Source organism: Triticum urartu, chromosome 2A, assembly GCF_056163025.1.
Source record: "Triticum urartu cultivar PI428250 chromosome 2A, HENAU_Tu73, whole genome shotgun sequence".
Classification (NCBI taxonomy): domain Eukaryota; kingdom Viridiplantae; phylum Streptophyta; class Magnoliopsida; order Poales; family Poaceae; genus Triticum; species Triticum urartu.
The window spans coordinates 708,240,912-708,250,237 of NC_141874.1; the positions used below are offsets into that span (position 1 = coordinate 708,240,912).

At 41.1% G+C, this 9,326-nt stretch overlaps 1 pseudogene; it reads right to left on the reverse strand.

Moving 5' to 3' along the window:
• Positions 1–3,611: 3,611 nt before the first annotated feature.
• On the reverse strand, positions 3,612–6,620 carry LOC125507600 (protein FAR1-RELATED SEQUENCE 5-like; annotated as a pseudogene).
• Between the last annotated feature and the right edge of the window lie 2,706 nt (positions 6,621–9,326).

Here is a 9,326-nt window from a genome sequence, read left to right on the forward strand (position 1 = left end):
TTGCTTATTTGTCTTATTTGGGTAGAACCGGGAGACGAGTTCGCTAACGAGGAGCCCATTGAGTTTGCTTTCGAGGATTCAGTCAACTCTGACAACTTTGCAGGCAAGATGATCATACCCTCGAAATCACTGCTATCTTTGCTTTGCTAGATGCTCGCTCTTTTGCTATGCCTATGCTACGATGCCTACCACTTGATTATCATGCCTCCCAAATTGCCATGTCAAACCTCTAACCCACCATGTCCTAGCAAACCGTTGATTGGCTATGTTACCGCTTTGCTCAGCCCCTCTTATAGCATTGCTAGTTGCAGGTGAAGATTGGAGACCGTTCCTTGTTGGAACATTATTTACTTGTTGGGATATCATTATATTGCCTTGTTATCTCAATGCACCTATATACTTGGTAAAGGGTGGAAGGCTCAGCCTCTCGCCTAGTGTTTTGTTCCACTCTTGCCGCCCTAGTTTCCGTCATATCGGTGTTATGTTTCCGGATTTTTGCGTTCCTTACGCGGTTGGGTGATAATGGGAACCCCTTGATAGTTCGCCTTGATTAAAGCTTTTCCACCAATGCCCAACCTTGGTTTTACCATTTGCCACCTAGCCTCTTTTTCCCTTGGGTTTCCGGAGCCCGAGGGTCATCTTATTTTAAACCCCCCCCCCCCCGGGCCAGTGCTCCTCTGAGTGTTGGTCCACCTGTCAGCAGCCGGTGGCCACCAGGGGCAACTCTGGGCTGGCCTACCCGTACCTAGGACAATCTGAGTGTGCCCTGAGAACGAGATATGTGTAGCTCCTATCGGGATTTGTCGGCACATTCGGGCGGTGTTGCTAGATTTGTTTTAACTTGTCGAAGTGTCTTGTAGAACCGGGATACCGAGCCTGATCGGAATGTCTCGGGAGAAGGTCTATTCCATCGTTGACCGTGAGAGCTTGTCATGGGATAAGTTGGGACTCCCCTACAGGGATTTGAACTTTCGAAAGTCGTGCCCGTGGTTATGGGCAGATGGGAATTTGTTAATGTCCGGTTGTAGATGACTTGAACCTTAACTTAATTAAAATGAATCAACAGTGTGAGTTACCGTGATGATCTCTTCTCGGCGGAGTCTGGAAAGTGAACACGGTGTTGGAGTAATGCTTGTCACAGGTTGTTCTCTAGTTATTCGTTCGCGCTTTGCCTTCTCTTCTCGCTCTCTTTTGCGAACAGGTTAGCCACCATATATGCTACTCGCTTGCCGCAGCTCCACATATTTTAGCTTGCTTTACCTATAAGCTTAAATAGTCTTGATCGCGAGGGTGCGAGATTGCTGAGTCCCTGTGGCTCACAGATTACTTCCAGACCAGATGCAGGGCCTGATGATTCCGTTCCAGATGACGCGCTTGAGCTCAAGTGGGAGTTCGACGAGGACTCACGCCGATATTACGTGTCTTTCCCTGATGATCAGTAGTGGTGCCCAGTTGGGGCGATCGGGACCGTGTCGCATGTTGGGTTTATATTTCATTTTGGCGCCGTAGTCGGGCCATGAGTGTTTGAATGTCGTAATGCTATTTACGTACTTTGATTGATGTGGCGAGTGTAAGCCAACTATGTCGCTCCCCTTTTATTATCTATATTACATGGGATGTTGTGAAGATTGCCTAACTTGCGACATTGCTTTCAATGCGGTTATGCCTCTAAGTCGTGCCTCGACACGTGGGAGCTATAGCCGCATCGAGGGTGTTACAAGTTGGTAATTAGAGTCTTCCCTGATCTTAGGAGCCCCCATTGCTTGATGTTTTTAGCGACTAGACAATGATCTGCTGAAGAAAGAATAGGGTCCTACTATCATGTCAAAAAAAATTGAGAAAAAGAAAACCAGGTCCGAGGCATGTTTTTTTTGCGAACTAGTAGGTCCGAGGCATGTATGATCCGGTTAAAAATTGTGAGCCACGCTCTGTCCCTGTGAGAGGATGGCTGGTCATAGTGGGACTAGTGTGTGTTGTGTGCGGTGGTAGGGTGAGTTTATATCGGTCTACTCGGATGTAACGCGGTGATGATTCTTATATATGTATATATATATATATATATATTTATATATATAGGCAGCATATCTCGTGAATCCGAGCTTATTGTGTATCCATGTATCCCTGTGATCTCAGCCATTAACACTAAATCATGCGCCTCCCGTGCAGCAACAGGAACATTTACAATTAGCCGCCCGCTTTTGGACCTAACAACCATTTATTTTGCAGCAAACTCCCGAAAGTCCGTCCTCCACGATCCTCAACCGAGGTCCCCATGTCGTTTCGTGCTGCCCCAAATCCTCTGATCCTCTGCAGCCAAATCCCGCACGCCGTCGCTCCAAAATCTAAATCCCAACCCAAAGGCCTCATACGATAGAAACCTTGGGCTAGACGGCCCCCATGAAGTCCTTTGGCGACGGCAACCAAGAAGCGACGACAACAGCGACCAGCGACAGCAACGGAGATCCGGTGGCCGTCTCAACGACGAAGCCATGGCGAATTGATGGTTCCGCGACGGTGACAACTCGTCCCAAATGCGGCGCCAACACCCCCTGGATAGCCTCCTACAACCACGACAGTCCCGATGTTGTAGCATGACGTCTGTAGGAAGCTGTTTGTTGACTGTAGCAGATGTATTAGTGCGATGCTTAATGGCATGCCATGCTTAATTGCTTTGCTTATATAGCCTGTAGCCTGTAGAGATGTAGGCTGCCGAAGATGTACTAGTGCAGTGCTTGTATCCTATATGGAGTCAGTTTGCTTATATCCTGAAGCTGTAGGCTGTAGTAACAGATTGTACTAGTGCAATTCTTGCTCACATGGTCATATTAGTGAAATTCCTGTCAGTTTGCCTGGCATTTGAAAAAAAAAAACCCTTCGCTGCTACTGTGAAATAATTCTGTGACTAGTTCAGTTATGCATTGAAAAAATTGGTGACTTCATGTGGTCAAAACATGTAGTGATCAGTAACCTTTTGACTTAAAGGAAGTGGTCTGCAACAGCATTGTCCGGTTTTGAGATCAATGCCATAAGCAAAAAGTCAGTATGAGAGGTTCCCATGAAGTGACTAGATCCATTATGTGTTGAAACTTTCTGAATTATCGTGGTTGAAGCAAATACTGTTCAGTAAAGCTTCTGAACTATGAGAAGTGGCTTGCGATGTGTTTGTTCAGTTTTGAGATCAATTGCGATGTGTTTGTTCAGTTTTGAGATCAAACATATAAGCGATGCGACACTATGAAAAGTTTATTGAACATTTGCCCTAGCTCTTGGTTGATCAAATAAATTGACAAAACTGCATTGTTTGTCCTTGTACGATGCTAGTCTGAGGAAAAATATTGGTGCAACAGCAAGCATGGTCAACATTTGAAATCCTGAACTTCAGCTTCATATTTAACCATCTAACGGATATGAAGGGGCAATAAAAATGCATGTACTGCCACTATACAGCCTCTCAAGTTACATAGAAACCAGAAATGTCATCATGCTTCACTTGGTAGAAAAACATTAAGTGGATACATATGTTCAATATTCTATAACAATTTGACAAGCATCAAAACTTGTCAGAAATCAACTAAACTTTAATTGGATATAACACAAATTCTGATCCATTATATGACTTCAGTATATCAAATTGCAAATAATATAACATAGATTAAATCATTATTTTCTTGGACAATTTTTCATATCAGGAAGCACCATTTGGTTGCACATCTTCCGCAATCAAGCTCCTTTTCCCTTGAATAGTTTTGCTTGGACAATTGCGACTATCATGAAACACCATTTGCTTGCATGTCTTGCACAAGCGTGCAACCTTTAACTTCGCTTCTTAGTCCTTCCTTTTCCTATCACCCTCCTTGATCTCCTTTCCACTCTTTATTCTTTTGCATCTCCCCACGGTACGAACATCAGTTGGTGGATGTATATCAACTTCTGTAGGAATATTACAACCAATAAAAGCCTCATATTCGTCTTGCCTAGTGTTCTGTGTGGCTGCAGGGACCATTTGGTCTAAAGGCGCCTCAATGCTCAACACACTTGATGTTAAGAAGTCCATGCCTTCATTTGAGTGCTTTGCCTTTTGAATCAACTCTTCCATCTTATCACGTACAGTCGAAATCTTCTTTCTCGTGGCTGCATCTAGTGAATCTGTGGGCTTTTCTTCTAGTAGGTTCCCCTGTTCATCATAAACATTCTCCCTGCAAAGGAAATAAGATATTGTTAGTCTTATGATTTTGAAATTAGAATAAGAAATTGATTGGCATGCATTTTTTACCTCTTGCACCGTTTCTACCATCTTTTCATAATGTAATAGTTGGGAAGTTCATTTTGGTTCTCAATCCTCAACACTTGGATAATATGTCGACATGGAATACCGATTGACTCAAATAACTTGCACGGACAATTTGCTATCATGGTTGTAGTGTCATAGGAGACCTCCCTAACCTTACCAGATCGACCTCTCAGGGTCACCGTTTTTAACCCCACACCTTGTGTAATACCCTGAACACAACAATGATCTCTAGCAGCAATAACTTGTAGCTGAAATTTCTCGAATACCTCATATGTGAATACCTCACTACCTTGTTTCTCCATTGTCCATGGCGTAAATAGTTGTGGGGTGGTATGCATGCTTCTGTTGTCTGCCATTAATTCTTCCTCACGTTGGCATTCTAAAGCTGTGTCGAACCTAAGCCAGAACTCAACAAAAGCAAGCCTACGATGAATGAAACGGTTGAAAAAAGAATTTGCACTTTCTGACCTTGAAGTGGTTCGGAGCAAGCCCGCAAGAGATATATCCATAAAGTAGGCTGGTATCCATGTATCTCTAATGGTAAACCTCTTAGCTAACCACTCGTTATCCTCCAACCCAAAATCTGTAATGATGGAATTCCATTGTGACTCAAACTCACTTGTAGTTTCTGAACCCCAAACACATGAGTTCAACCTCGGCCAAAATTCAGAATCTTCCCTAATCAAAGGTCCAACTTTTTCAGGCACCTTTTCCATTATATGCCACATGCATAACCTATGCATAGTGGCTGGAAGAACTTTGTCAATACCATTCTTGATGCTAGCAGCTTCATCAGTTATGATGAGTCTAGGTGCTACCCCTCCCATTGCTTTTAGGAAGGTCTGAAATAACCAAATGTATGACTCATCCTTCTCATTTGATAAGAATCCAGCACCAAAAAAGACACTTTGTAAGTGATGATTAACCCCTGTAAATGGTGCAAATATCATGTTGTACTGATTAGTGGTGTATGTAGAATCGAAGGATATCACATCACCAAAGTGACTATAGTTCTTCCTGCTTGTGGCATCCGCCCAGAACACACGCACCAGGTTCCCCTCATCATTCACCTCAAAATCATAGAAAAATGCTGAATTCACTTCCTGCTTTCTAGCTAATTGGGCCACAAACATTTGAGCATCTGCGTCTCTGATTTTATACCTGAGTCCGCGATAGTAATTTTGCAAGTCCCTCTTTGTGCACCCAGCATTCGGAATTCCACCCTCGCTAACTTGCAGGAGCCTGTATGCCTGGGAGGTTCCAATGCTTGCCTTATGACATGTGTATAAAGTATTCTTTGCCCTCTCACCAACTCTACGATTGGATCTGATCAAATGACGCTTATCAGGTGATACAAGACCATGAACATGATGCTCAATCCATGAGTCTATCTTGTAGGTGTTCTCCCCACAAAGTCTAACAAATATATGAGCATCACAACCGCATCGCGTGTCTGTCTGCTTACGTCTTTTCCTCAAGGGGTCATTAATCTCCTTAATATCTTTTGACTTGAATCCTTCTCTACTACACATGAAACGCTTAGTCCGGACCACCTTATTCTCAATCTTTTTCTGCTGTCCGATACGAACGCCAAAACCTGATTGATGTGCATATGCCTTGTAGAACTTCTCCACGGCCTCGAGTCCTTCAAATGTCATACCCACTTTAGGCTTCAAATGCTCATCACATTCAGGCGTAAAAGAAGAAGATTGCAATGTCAAGAATAAACGGAAATAAGTAATTTCATGTGTTCAGTATTTTTTTGGCAAATGCATGCATAGTTTCAGTTAGTGCAAACTGACTTACAAAGAGAGGTATGGTTGTGTTCTTTTTGGGCGTACTAAATCCCCCGGGGCTCATATGCATTTGAATGTTATTGATTGGATCCATACTTCTGCACATGTAGCTACACAATTAGCCTTGCAAAATACACTATGTATACACAAGGACTGAATTTGTCGGTTGTTTTACCTCAAAGTTTTGATGCCCACGTGTCTCTGATTGCAAGGGGTACTTGCTACTTGTCCGTGTCTAGTCGCCGCTGCAGCAGAATATTTCAGTTATACATGAGATGGATCAGATCGGGGAAGTACAAGCATGGGGCACTTGTTGGTGCTTATCTGGTTTGTGTTAAGTGTTAACATGGGAGTAGAGGAGCACGTAAAGGATTGGGATGCTACCTGCATGGGGGCGGCCGGGTGGGTGCCGGTGCACGTCAGGATCAAGTCGATCCAGATCAGACGTATGTGCAGTTCGGCGGCGGCGGCGGCGCACGACGCATACAGAAGTTGGGGTATTGTTGCAAAATTAAGTTGCTGCTTTTAGTCGAAGGGCGGGCGTGTAAGTGTAAAATTACCGCGAACTCTGATAATTCGTACGATTAAGATCGTGGGGGTGAAAAGAAAAGGGATACACGGACACACAAATAGCTCGGATTCACGAGATATGCTGCCATATATATATATATATATATATATATATATATATATATATATATATATATATATATATATATAAAGCCGGCAACCCTTTTTTGTCAGTAACATGCATATGCTTTTTTATGGAATAAAGCAAGGTTAATAGTATAGCTAGCTGTTGGCTATATATTTTTGCGGAAAATAGGGAGATTTCATAACTCAAGGCGGCTTTTCAGCTGTACACAAGTTTACAACTTCGTATGTGCCAATACAAACCAAATGGCAGTACGCGGTGTACTACGCCCATAGGCTACGAGGCTACGACTATTTTTTTTAGTGCGCCTAATATGGGTAATCTATAGCTCCCATTGGGTCCTCTAAAATCATTGACTAGATGTCTCGCAAAAGTGTCTTGTATCTTGAGCGGTCCCCAGGACTCGCGGTTAACATCGAGACTGCCTAAGCATAGTCCAACTCAATGGCGGTGGGTAAGATAGTTGGGTGAAGAGCAAAATCAAGGCCTTCTTTACACGCCATAAGCTCTGCCTCTAGTCCATCATTGCTGTTGGCTATATGATGTTGTCATCAATTTTATAGCTGGCAAGTATAATAGTTAGATATAAATATATACTACTTTATTGATTTATGACCCACAACACTCTCACAAAAGTCTATAGGAGCACGATTGTAGCTTGCTTCTCTTCTCATTTCTTTTATCTTTTCTCCAACTTGACAAAAATATACTCCCTCCGTTCCTTGATATAAGGTGTATAGATTTTTTAGAAAAAGTTTGAAATATAAGGTGTCTTGTGTTGCACCACTCGTTTGAATAAATTTTTTAGGGATTTGATTATATTTGCTTATATTAGGCAAACTCCTCTATTTTCTCATGTCAATTAGTCAGGTGTAATCTCGCCCGAAACTTGTGAAATTTTCACTCCATGTGCGTTCTTTAATTTTCGTGTCAAAAACTATACACCCTATATTTAGGAATGGAGGGAGTATTATTTAAAGCCTTACAGTCGTCTACATTATTTTATTGTACTTGCTTTAACATGCCCATGTTACTACCTCAATAATGTATAGTAACATATGTGTTTATTTAACTAGATGTAGACTCATTTTCTCCACGGGTGTGTTATGTTACGGTAACATATTATGTTACCCCTTATTAATTACTTGCCATATAAATAAATTTGTCTTGGAGTACGTGGTGTTACTAGCTAAGTTACTCTCACTATGGTTTTGCACATAGATAGATTTGCCTGAAATCTCTCCTACAGGTGCCCGGAATTTGTCCTCCCAAAACCCCTTAAATTACGATGTGGTTTTGGACACATGCGAGCTCTATACAAGAAAATAAAGTATCAAGGAAAAATGAAAATATATCTAAAATATAAAAATACTAAAATTCATACTGTGTTACAGAAGAGTTAATCAAGGTCATCATCGAGGATATTACAACGTGGGAACTATTAAAATTAAAATGTAAAACTTTAAAACATCAAAATTTTCACAAACATTGTGAAGAACAGGGAAGTCATGAAAACTCACAATAGTTTCGAAAACTATTGATAATCTACATATAATCACTATCGTTTCTAAATTATGTATGTCTTTTCTCGAATTTCCATTTTTTAACATATACTCAAGATTTATGCCTTTTCATTTTTGCATTCCTTAAGAAAGGGCTTTAGTTATATTTCCACGATATGCATTTTGTATGAATTTGTTATAGGATTTCATTTTTTATGAAATACATTTTTTCTTTAATAAAATACTTAGTCCAGTCCTTTTGTACTTCTGTGAATTCTTTTAGATGATTGGGTTACCATAAGGTGAAACCGGTTTCACTGCCACATCATGACTCATACTGCTTTGAGTCAAGTGAGCGGCCTGGTTTAAGAAATTTAACGTCCAAAATGTCCAATTTTGAAGTTAAGGAACCAAAACCCAAACTTGTTTTCTTTGACAAACACGAATATAAGTTTGGAAACTCCCGAAATATAGAAAATACTACACATGTTACATACTTTCTACTTTTTCATGATTATTATGATCGCTAGGACATGGTTTTAGAATTAGTCCAAAATAATGTTTTGAGAAACACCAAGTACAACATAGACACACATACATACACACATCACCATCACACATACACACTTACATATCACATAATGGCTATTGCCATCAAGGAATTTAACACATTAAAGATGCCACCGTTGGTACCTCATTGTCAATAGGAATGTAGCCTCCCACTACAAAATATGTTGACATAATGAGACATAAAATACGCAATACCTAGGCTTAATCTTTGTTGGACAAAGGGGACAACCATATCTTGGTAGCCATCTAACCACATGCACGACTTTGATGGGTAGCCAAAAATGGCAAAATGTATAGAAAAAAATTCAAGTAGAAGCAATATCATAATCCAGCTCAAAGGTCGTAGCCAAACACAAAAAACATTGTTGAAGGTATATAAATTTTGCCATCTTTTTCGAGCTTAGAAGCTCACACTCCCGATTTCATAAAATGAAATCAACAAGGTCCACAAGTTTCAGTGAAACCTATTACAACAAACCTCAAACTCTACTTAAAAGTGAAACTAGGGAAAA